This window comes from Odontesthes bonariensis, chromosome 9, assembly GCF_027942865.1.
Source record: "Odontesthes bonariensis isolate fOdoBon6 chromosome 9, fOdoBon6.hap1, whole genome shotgun sequence".
Taxonomy (NCBI): Eukaryota; Metazoa; Chordata; class Actinopteri; order Atheriniformes; family Atherinopsidae; genus Odontesthes; species Odontesthes bonariensis.
This window is the reverse complement of record NC_134514.1, coordinates 20,070,678-20,083,655: the sequence shown is the minus strand read 5'-3', so window position 1 is coordinate 20,083,655 and position 12,978 is coordinate 20,070,678.

Here is a 12,978-nt window from a genome sequence, read left to right as displayed (position 1 = left end):
CTTCTATTTCCTTCTGTGCCGCATCTTGATCATTCAAATTTTCTGACCTTGAAAATGATTGCAGGCAATGTTTTTGTCATAAGACCGTAACACTGGTTGTGTTTAAATCTCTCAACCCTCCCACAGTGTGACACAAGACCACCGTTTAGCGGCCGTGACGACCTAAATTGTCACTATCACAGTGATCACTTGTGGTTAGCAGTAAATGTGTGTGTCTGCGTGTGCGTGTGTCGAATTTGTGTCAGACCACAGTTCTCCACTTTACCTCAGATCATCTTATTTGAGCTCTAGTCTAGAAAAGGTGATCACATTTGTCGATAACTCATCGTGCTCTTTCGAAAAAATAGATACATTAAGAAAAAAGGTCTTTGTGAAGTCAAGCATGAAATTATTCCTGCAAAAGAGAAAGAGAAAAAGGGAAATTTGAGTTAGAAGAGTGCCTCAGAACCATTATCTCTTACCCCGAAACTGTGTTAACTGATTGTAGTTTTCATTAAATCATTTTGACTGTCTTCCCTTGTTCCAAAACACGTTGTTGGCAGCAAATTGAAGACGATAATTTATTTACATTTCTCCATCCTATAATTCCTCATGCTGTCTTTGTACCATTTTCAGTTAGATATATGGTCTCAGTCAGTGTATTTTTTGGAAACAGATCTGCATAAAGATACGCTCAAACATTCTCATGCATCAACTTTACGCTTGTACTTTGTGGCATAAAGTAGATGAGCAAAAGCCATCTGATTTCATCAGCCGGAGACACACCGTACATTAGTGATGGGTTAAATCACACAGCATCTGGTCAAGAAAGAGCAGAAGAGCCATGCTATTATTTGTCACTCCCGCACAGATTGACCATATGGCTTGCTGTGCAGTGTATCGTGTCAAGGTTATTGCCATTGCTGAAAAAAAAGTAACAGGAAAATTGCCACAGAATAGATGGAGATTTTTCCTGGCAAAATTAGTTTTCATCAGATTCATCATCATCATTTTTTTTAAATTAATAATAGTGAATCTAGAACACGACCACCCTGGTTTCTTGCTATTTTAGCAATGAAAAAAGCAAAGATGTATCTATTTTTTTTTTCCTAAATAGGGCAAAAGGATGTTTTGTAAAAAAAACTAAAACCAATAACTAACTCCCCCTCTAGAGAACGCCAAACCAAACTGTCATTACAACGTCAATTAAAGACGAGTGGGCAAGAAATGCTGAAGGAATTGTAAAGCCTCTCATAGACTGCAGTCTAGAAACAGATGTAGTCTCACACGCCTACACTGAAAAGTTTGGGAGTTGTACATGTGCACACAGCAGGAGGTGGTAAACACTCTCTAATTGGAGTGGCAACAAGCTGCCTGTCAATCAGAACTCTTCTCTTCAGGTCATGTTGGTGTCTTGTTCATTCTAGTCCAAATCTGCTGCGTTTCAGTCATCCTCAACTACAACTAGAATTACCCTCCTTGACCATATTTTTTTCATTGCATGTGTCACAGTGACAGGTGACACTGAAAGCTGTGGAGAATACTTTTGATTAACTCATGCTGGCCAAAAGGTTCTTTCATTTCTTATTTCTGTATTCTACTCTCATGGCCTATCACCACTGAAATATGTCCCTGGTTAAAGAGCACCACCAAATAAACCTGACACACAATGCACAATACGAACGTACAAATAATAGCGCAACACGTGCCTACACTTCAAAGTTAATTAAATGTGTGACTGGGAAATGTTTGCACAGACTGTGTGTGATTAAAAAGTGAACTGAATGTCTCTTTTCTTTTTTTGTTTTTGATTTCGGCAAATATACCAAACATAGTTGCTATTCTTCCTGCCATCAGGCGGCTGTCATCATATGTTAAATGTGTCCGTGTACATGTTCCCCTAATTGTAGTATTTATAGGAGGGCTGTCTTTGGGAGTCCTGCTGCTGTCCAAGAGTTTGATCAAGGCTTAAGACACAAAGAAGCTGTAGCTGTGAAATTTAGTTGCGGTGGAGTAGCTGCTTGACTCTTTACAAAAAGCATAACATGCTCCCTAAACTTCCGCAGTTTCCACCTAAACAACCATCAGGATAAAACGGACCCAACATTAAATGACCATTTGTTTTGTGTGTGTCATTTTATGTCTTTAATTATTTTTTTATTGATTGAAAAGCTGTTGCTTCTTGCTGTGTCAAAGCACCGTCACACAAAAAGAATTCTCAAACAAATTGCTCTTCAAAGACTAATTCTGAAAAGTTCAGGCTTAAAGATACAACTGGTCGTTTATTTGCAACCATATTTGATCCTGTTATTAGTGTTTTTAGTAGATCTAAAGGCCCTCATTGAATACAGATATATTGTGCAGTGTTGTTTTTATCATACACGTTATAAGATTGGCAGCTGTAATTAAATTGTGCTTTATATGAATGGAATCATAACGGTCTTTCTACCCAACAGGCCTTTGTTGAGTAAGAAATCCGAATAGGATAATGAAGTAGAGTATGAAGGAAGGGCAAAAAAAGGTGTGTGCAATGCTCTCTTTGCACCACTATAGTAATTGTATATGAAGCCATGGAGAAAAACATCTGCTGGACAGAATGCAACTGTCTCTCAAACAGTTGTGCAACTATATCAGGCTAAAAAACACTCAGACCCTGAACAAGAAAGGGCTCCTGAAAAGGATTTTTTTTGTATGTTCGTACCTCGGCTAAGAACACACTTTTATGGTGGCTGCCACGTACAACTCACTCCAAGTGACACAAGTGTATCTTAGATTACATTTAAGTATGTTGGTTGCAATCAAAACCTGGGTTTCTGCTGTCACCGCTATAAAACAGGCTCTAGATGATGTATTTATGTCGCTTTTAGTGCGGTACGACGTTATCAGTCATGAGACAGGCAGGGGATGTGCGCATCACACAGCATGTTGTAATGTATGTATTACTGTGTTTAACAATTTTGTATGATTAGTACACATACAGATTATATACATATATATAAATGATTTATTGTAAAATAAATAAATATGACATAATATAAGATCAGCATTCTTGGAAAACATGCAAAAAAGAAAGAAAAAACTGCATCTGCAGCGTTGCCACTTTTTAAATCTCTTTCCTGGCGCGGGAGTATTTTGTGGGATTTCATGCAAAAATGCCTACCGAGACAGAGACCGTTTGCTGCCAGTAGACACCACAGGGAGTATGAATTCTGTATGAATGAATTTGTAATCACGCCATCGGTCTTTTTTTTGTTTTTATTAAAGTATTCCCTGTAACTATCCTTAGTTTTCCAGGTTAGAAGAAGACTGCAGCAGCCTCTGAGCCAACAGCTCATCATCCTGGTCTTGAGCCAATATACTTAAAAGTGTTTTTTCCCTCATGCATCGAGCAGATGTAGACCTTTTACTTCGCATAGAGCATTACATTTTTTTTCCCAGTTGTCATCAGAATACTTGAAAGGAATAAAACACAATAAGTAACTGTCTCGCTTTCTTAGTATGTAACTTTGTAACTATGAACTTTACTTTCATTTAGATGATACTAACTGGTGTTGGGGATTTTTGGCCCAAAGAATCTGGGGGATACTTTCCCGTCCTGCATATACGTCTCGAGTTCCCTGGCAATGCGGGGAGAACTAGGTTTAAACCTTGATTGAATCTGGGCCTGTGACTGACTTTTACATCCAGTTTGTCAGGTTTATCAAACGAGGCAGAGACACCCTCAGGCATGAGGAGCGTCAGCACTTCATTCACATCAAGTGTCGGGGTCCTGGGAATCCTATCGACTAGATGTAGTTATGGAAAATGTACAACAATCTGTTATGCCTCTGGCAGTGTTGCATAGTTTTACTATTTGTATTGTTTTCATGCGTAATAAAAATGCAAGTTTATGAGGGGCCGTTTAGGACTTAACTATTGAGACACTCTCACACTCACTACTGAGACACTCTAACACATACTAATGAAACACTCTTACATTCACTATTGAAACACTCTCACACTCACTATTGAAACACTCACACATACATACATACTCTGTAAACCTATGCACGCTCATATATAAAACATTATACACACTCGTCTGAAACACTTACACATACATATGAGAAACACACACGCATAGATATATACTTCCATGTCATATACACGTACATATGAAATGCTTGCATGCATACAAGTGAAACATTTATACGTATCTATCTGAAACACTCATGCATTCACATATGAAAATGTTATATATACATATATTGTTGAACACTTATACCTTCATAAGTGAATCTCTTGCATATGATTACAAAAATATAAAAAGTTTAGATACATGTGCAAGTGTTTCACATATATTTGTATCAATGTTTCAAATGTATATGTATATACGTTTTACAGTTATAAGTGTGTATGCTCTTACATGAGGATGTGCAAGCGTTTCACATGTATTCATACAAGTAATTTCAGTAGTGACTGTGGGAGCGTTTCAATAGTGTATGTAAGAGCGTTTCAGTAGTATGTATGAATGCAAATGAATTTCATTTTTATAACATGACAGCGGCAGGTCAAGTGCACAGTACCGCTCACACTTAACAACTGAACTGAAGGCACACAAAAGTTCCCATTTCCTCTAGTGTCCATCCATGTCAAAATAAAAGTGCTCAATATGATAAACATATTACATACAAATGAAGACATTACATGGTCACATATGGGCTGAAAAGAACAACAATAAAATAACCAAAAAATAACATTTCATGAGAACACAACTTAACAGTGAGAGTGTCTCAATAGTTAAAGGTGGGGTATGAGATGTTTTCTGGAGCAATTTTTATCATATTGTCGGAAAACCTCTTCACGACCTCATTGCACCCACTAAAATAGAATGTTTGGAAAAAAATGAATATTTTAGTCCATTGTAGAGGGTGTAGCAAGAGGAAATGTCTGACCAATAGAAGTAATGATGAGAGTTACTTCTATTGGATTCTGACACGCCAATCGACCGTCAGCCCCCCTCACCCCTCCCCCCTCCCCCCTGCGCGTTCAAAGACTCGTGACTCGTTCATGTGTTTTGAAGGCGTGGTTTCGAGGGGTGGGCTGAAGGGAGAGGCAAGGTTGTGTATTTTCAAAAATATAGCTTGCAAGAACCATTTTTCCAAGATCTCATACCCCACTTATAAGTCCTAAACGGCCCCTCATACAAGTTGGTTGTCTGATTTTTCATTGTTTTCTATGTTTGTCTCTTCATATTTCTGCAAATTTATTTATTTATTTATTCTGTAAGTAAATAAATAAATACATACATAAATAAATAAATAAATAAATAAACAAGAAGTTGATGGGCATCAAGGGGAGCTTTACATTCATAAAGCTTCCCTTGGCATAGCAAATGTGTTCGGCATAAACGGTATTCAGATTACAATTCTGCTGCCATAATGCTGGACAGGACAAGGGGTTAAAAAAAAAAAGTTACTGAATGTCTTAGTAAATGTTTTCTTGTGGACCCCCAGAATTGTCCCGTACGTGTGTGGCTGCCAGGTCGTCTTTCAAAGAAAAACGATTTTTTTTATTTTATATTTAGTGGAAACGTCAAGTGAGCTTATGCGCAGAGACTGTGCATGTTCTTTTCAATATTTTGACAATGATGATTTATTCACTTGTACAACATTCAAAGAAACGGAAATGCAACGTTTCTGGGCAAAAACAGGGAATAATGCCAGAGAAAGCTTCCAGCAATGAGGTCTGGTGGCATGGCTTCACTTTTTCATGTCGTACACGACAAAGAAAAAAGTACTGCCAATCATTCCAAGACGACAGGAAAGCATGTATAAGAGATTTAGTTTTATTTTTTATTCTAAGGTGTTTGAAATACATTTACTGACAACTGTTTGAAGTGCACTGTGGACGCAAAGGACTTTGGAAAATACAATTAGCATGGGAATGAATGTCATGAATATGATTCAGGATGGAGATCAATCATACCGCTCTTTTGCCCTGATGTAGAGAAGAATGTCTTCAGTTTGTTTTTTCTATAGTGCAAAGCAACTTTTTCAGTTTATCACATTCCTTGTTCTGTGGTAGCTTTAACAGTTTCTCAGAAAATCCATTTTTAAAAAAAGGCCTGCCTCCGATATGGAATTAAACAATGTTCCATAGATCCTATGGACCATCGATGGTCCTTATTAGGCTTAACTGGGTGCACGGTAGTGTAGCTGTTAGCACTGTCGCCTCACAGCAAGAGGGTTCCTGGTTCAAATCCTGGGTCTTTATGTGTGGGGTACGGTCCTGGTACTCTGACTTTCTCCATCTGCCCAAAAACATGCATGTTAGGTTAATTGATTACTCTAAATTGTTCCTAGTGAGTGTGAGGGTGGATGGTTGATTGTTTCTGCGTGGCCCTGTGATGGACTGGCCCCTCTCGCCCAGTGACAGCTGGGATAGGCTCCAGCTGCCCCGTGACTTTGAGTTGGATTAAGTGGTTATAGAAAATGGATGGATGGGTTTGTTTTGAACTGATCTGCTAATGTGGTGTTACACCCAGCACCTTCTAGATTAAAACTCCTGGATGAATGATGATTTTTGTAATTCAAATTTACACTTAAGACATTACTTTCCTACTTTTTTAGAAAAAAATCCAATTTAGTTTTAATGTTTAACGTAACTACTTTTCAACATACCAAATGTCACTAGTAAAGGGGTCAAATATGCTACAGCTAAATAATGATTAGTCGATAAGTAACTTTTTGACAAACCAAAAATAAAGCACATTTTATTCATGCTTTTTAACTTTATTTAGAGTTTTTGGTTGTCTCAACAACTTTACATAAGTTAAATCTCATTTGGTTTATAATAATTTAAGCTTGAATAAACCTACTCAAGTCAAAATGTAAGTAAATGTGAATATAGAATCAGACTCAATACCACACATGGCCATATTAAAAATAACTCTTATTGGTATCATGCCCAAACACACTTAAATGAGAATTCCAAACATCAAACGTGAGACAAGCCTATAAACCTTATTCAAGGAGGAAAAAACAATCATTTGCCCCATTTTAATCCCGATTTAAGAGTGCTTCAAAGTGGAAGCTTGCCAGCATTGGACTGCATCTAAAATTAAGAGGCCTATTTTTTGTAAGTCTTTAGTATATTGTCTAAGTCAACTGATGTGATGACAACAAAGCAGAGTTATATTGAAGTGGCATAGTGCCAGCGAACTGCAGAGCCGTTGATTAAAAAAATTAGGATTGACTTATCTAGTTATCAGTTTGTTATCTATCTTATTCTATTTTTTGACACTGCCTTTGAATTATGTATGATCAAAGCTGTGCTATAGATAGCCAGTGCTGGCAAAACGTCAATGAAAAATCAAGCAAAGACGGAGTAGTCTTGTCATGAGTCATGGCTAGAGCCAAAGGAGGAAAAGGACCCACATGCAGGACTTACAGGCAGAAGAAACACTCACTTTATTGATATAATTAACTAATAAGCAAGAAACCAAATAGGTTTACCAAGAAAACAAAACTCCAATGAAGACACGTTACAGATTGACTGACTGAGGTGAGCACTGAAGACTATCGAGCACTGAAATAAGCAAAACCTGCAAAACATACGCTGAGGGAGGAGAGGATGCCATTAGCAATTGAAAACCAAGTGTGATACAGGAAGTTAACAGAGCAGAATATAAGTGAGAGCAAACTCTTAAAAAAAAAAACAAGATGCAAGGTAACAAAAGAGAACGAAGTAAACTGAGGACAAAAAGGAAAACTAGAACTTCGTAAAACCAAGAGAATACAAAAACACTGCCGATGTCCATTTCCATGCAGGCCTGATCTCCTTTTCCACCTTTTATCTGGACTTGTACATCTATAATGTATTTGCAATATTTTGATCTAAAACCGGTTAGCACTGTCGCCTCACAGCAAGAATGTTCCAGGTTCAACTCCCGGCTGGGGCCTTTCTGTGTGGAGTTTGCACGTTCTCCCCGTGCATGCGTGGGTTCTCTCCGGGTTCTCCGGCTTCCTCCCACTGTCCAAAAACATGCATGTTAGGTTAATTGGTGACTCTAAAAAAATTTGTCCTTAGGAGTGAGTGTGAGCGTGCATGGTTGTTTGTCTCGTTTGTCTCTGTGTGGCCCTGTGATGGACTGGCGACCCGTCCAGGGTGTACCCTGCCTCTCGCCCAGTGACCGCTGGGATAGGCTCCAGTCCCCCCGCGACCCGACCGACGAATTCAGCGGGTATAGAAAATGGATCGATGGATGATCTAAAACCAAAATCATCTTTTGAGAAGCACCAACTGGTTCTGAATGTGGCATGCAACTTGATCAATGTCAGTGGGAGCACTGTTATACTGAAAATCCCAATGGCCGTGATTTTCTTGGGCGCCTGCCCCATCGCTACAAGTCCAACTGTGCTGACACTCCCATTTATTCATGAATATTGACTTTTTTTTATTTTTCCAGTACTTAACTGGAACTAGTAAACATTTTATGACCATTTCCAGTTCAACCAGTGAAATAAGAGTTTGCCAACAGTCACTTTAGTGCTGCATGTTATCCCTTATGAGTGGTTAGTCCAACAGTTCAACAGTTTTTAGTGAGGCTTGCAACGGAAACAAGTTTTTGTTGTTAAAGCATCTTCCCTAGGCTCACTTTCATTTGTGCGCCACCTTCAAGTACTGCATCAAACACAGCCTCTGTACAGCCATAGCTCTCAGGTTGTGGTTGGTTGTGTGGTTGATGTGCAGTATGTGTCCCTGGCTTTTTTGCAGGGGTAACATCTGTGGCAGCTGGTTAACGATCTTTGAAACATTGGGGCACCACAGCCTGTCTGTCACAGCTGTTACCTTGCTGGGCTTTTGCATGAGGTGTAGTCATACTTTGTGGAGAATTATCCGGCAGAAGGGATTTCTTCCTCCTTAGCATACTAACACCCTCAGTTTTCCGTCTTACCTCTGTGTCGCCATAATTTTTTGTCTCTTTTCATGGCTTTCATGGTCTTATCTAGTTATGAGGTTATAATAAAGCTTTTTACATGGATTGATATGTAAATTGCAGCTACATTCCAATTGTCATGGTTACATGAACTTCGACTCTATGAAACGTTTGATGTTTGATTTGACATTAATGATGGCTGCCTGTCACAAGTGGAGCAATTTCAGTTGTCAGAGAAGCGGCATTGCTGTGTGCGAGGTGCATGGGAGGATTGTGTGGAACTGCGGTAACATCACAAAGCTTGTTAAGTATCAGATACTTCATTACTGAAGAAGGTGAGTTCATGTAGCAGAGACCTTAAGAGGAGAAGAAAGGTGCTGCTGGGGCAAGACAGACTTCAATCACGGAGAAAATACATTCAAGAATTGCACTTTTGAACTTCATAGTTCCACTCTACCACACAATAATTGTGGTAAAAATTTACAATAAATATGATCATCTTTTCAAATACCACATTTTACTGAAGATCAAACCACTCTCTCAGCTACTGACTAAAATCAAAGATTTTAGTGTAATCTCACAGTGAACATATTTTTGTCTGAACTTTTTATTTACTCCTTATCAATTATTTATATGATGATTCAGATTTATCTGGTGTTTCTCTTTATAACACTGTATAAACAGTAGTCTTTCAAAGTTTAAGTCTGAGGACTTCAAGTCTTTGTTTCATTGTTTAATTAGTATGCAACTGGTTTTCTGTTGGTGACACAGATCCCAAAAATGTGTGTGTTAAGAATCCGCATTTTATTATTGTCTGCTTGCAGAATTGTCTTTATTTCTTCATCCACCTTGTTGGTTTTTCCTTTTTCAAACTTTTGTAATCAAATCCACATGAAGATGCCTTGGCAGGAAGAGATTGATGGTGAGCTGCAAGTTCTTATTATGTCTTTAGCCGTGCAAAGAAATGATTGGAATTAAGGCAACCTAAAAAAAAACATGGCGCATTGTGAAAATGTACAGACAAACAAACACATAAGTAAAAGGAAAAAAAAGACACAGGTGAGTGAATATGTAGCATGCACAAGAGCTAGGGGAGAAAGGGGTACGATGAGTCTGGTTATACGTTGTTCATACGCTGACATACGCTGGCCATACGCTGTCAATGCGCTGACCATAAGCTACTCATACGCTACTCATAGGTTCCATACGGTAAGTATACGCACAATTCTTTATTTTCAAGGACTTTTCGTGCGTATGAAAATTATATTATTAATTTTCATAAGCAACTCATACGCTTCTCTCATACGCAACAGTGTGACAGGGCCTTTAAAGGAGAACTGCGGTATTTTCAACATTAAGCCTCATTTATGAGTCGTCTGCAATGTTTTAGAACACCCCTCACCGCTTTTTTTATGTTTACTGCTGTCTCCGGTATTTGCCTAATTTTGATTCTTCTCAACCTGCTTCAGAATGGCAAGCATGGTGCATGTCCTAAAAGGTCCGTAAAAGCACCATAAACGTCCGTTTTCCAAATCATCAACTCACCGGAGTGGTTACTGGTGTGCACTGGTAATCCATTTAAAATTTCGTTGCGAAAAGTTGCTTCTGTCGTGTTTTATTTGACATTTTGTAAATCCCATTGAGTTGTATTGAAGACTGGATGTTCGTTGATATTACAGCACCGAACCCGAAAAGAGGAGATGTTTGTAGTTCTCTCGCACCGGAAATGCTGCTAGGTGTATTATCCTGGTTTGCTACATGATATTATCATTTACTCTCCCACTACAACACAGTATAGACATCCAAACAGTCCTGGATAAACTTCGTGAAGCCAATCTTACCATAAATACGAAAAAAAACTTTCTAGAACATGTTGTTTCTGCGAACGGAATTGCAGTGGACCCAGACAAAGTTAAGGCTGTTCAGGAATTTCCTGTCCCACAGAATCTTAAACAGCTTCAGAGATTTCTAGGCATGGCTGGTTGGTACCACCGTTTTGTGCCTGATTTCTCAGCCTTAGCAGAACCTCTGAACGCTTTGAAGCGGAAAGGGGCCAAATTCATTTGGACATCATGTCAAACCTCATTCGAAACCCTGAAAAAGCGTCTGACTTCACCACCTATCCTTGGTCATCCAGACTTGAAGTTACCCTTTATTGTTTGCACAGATTCCAGTGATGTGGGGTTGAGCGCTGTGTTAACTCAACTGGGCTGGGTACAGAGCAGACCATCGCTTTCTCCAGCCGGACTCTTAACACCGCGGAAAGAAATTATTCTACAACTGAACAAGAATGTCTTGCTGTGGTATGGGCCATTGAAAAATGGAGATGTTACCTGGAAGGACGACATTTCACAGTTGTAACAGATCATTCGTCTTTGGTCTGGGTGTTTAAAACCCAAAAACCCAATACTCGTTTGATTCGATGGGCTCTTCGACTACAGGAATTCTCTTTTAGTGTAGAATATCGAAAAGGAAAGTATAACACAGTTCCAGATGCTCTGTCGCGAGCCCCGATTGACACTTCTAACCATTCTCCACTTACCTGTGCAGTTGTACTACAGTCCATGCAAGACACCTCTCGTCAACTACAAATTTCAGATGAAAATATCTGGAAAGCCCAGCAAGAAGATCCATTTGCACAAAATCTGTACCAAGAAATCAATCATCAGAAAAAGGGCAAGTACAAGAATCACCAGCCGTTCAGTGTACCATTATAGAAGACAAAATCTACAGAGTTGTCACGTTACCACATAAAACCCTCTATCAGGTTTATGTACCCCCTGCACTACTTCAGCAGTTGTTGCATAACCATCATGATGACCCCTATCTGGACACTTTGGGCGTTATAAAACCTATTAACGTTTGCAAGCCTTGGTGTATTGACCAAGGATGAGCATTGATGTTCGGGACTACGTGAGGAACTGCCAAATCTGTCAATTACATAAACCTGAAGTCAGGAAAGCTCCTGGAAAACTACAACAAACAGAAGTGAGTATACCATGGGAATTGTTAGGTGTGGATCTCATGGGACCTTTTCCACGGAGTAGCAGTGGCAACATCTACCTCCTGGTTTTTGTAGATTATTTCTCCCATGTGGGTCGAAATGTTTCCCCTCCGCAAAGCTTTTGCAGAAACAGTCTCTCACTACTTGATTAAAGAAATATTGACACAATGGGGTGTACCACAATACATACTTTCTGACCAGGGTCCACAATTCGTTTCCTCCATTTTTAATGAAACCTGCAAAAAATGGAATCTCACACCGAAGAAAACATCTGCATACCATCCACAAACCAACCTGACGGAAAGAGTCAATCGTAACAACAAAGTTATGATTTCTTCCTATGTCAGTGAAAAACATAAAAATTGGGATAAATACTTACCAGAGTTTCGATTCGCTCTGAACTCAGCAGTTCATTAATCTACAGGCGTGACCCCTGCTTAGTTAAATCTAGGATGCTTACTTAAAGGACCTTTGGATGCAGAACTCCATCCAACCCTGTGTGATCCTGACACTTCCATCTACACCACTGCAAAACAGATCATTGAACTTCGTCAGTTTGCGAATGTTAATCTGAAAAAAGCTAAACAAAGACAAAAACAAACTACGATTGTCGAAGAAGAGATGGCAGTTTTTTGGAAAAAGATAGAGTATGGATACGCTCTCACCCCCTGTCTAAAGCAGACAAATCATTTACTGCCAAACTTGCCCCACGATGGAAGGGACCCTATCGCATATCAGGAAGACTGGCCCTGTAAATTATGAAATAGTGTTGGAAGAAACTGGTGAAGATCTTCGTGTGGTTCATATTTCACAGATGAAACTGTGTTACCCCACAGCCGAAGAAGTGGACAAAGCACAGCGCCAAAGAATCCTGGAAATAATCAATGAAGAAAGTGATGAAGAAGATTTTTCTGGGTTCACTACTTCTGAACGATTGGAAAAATAAATCTATTTCTAACTTCTATTTAGCTTTCTAAATACAACCTCTACTTGAAAAAGTGACCAACAATTAAGGCAAATAAAATTAGTTTTCCCTTACCAGTTCGGATCAATCAGTTTCTCAAGGGGGGGGGGT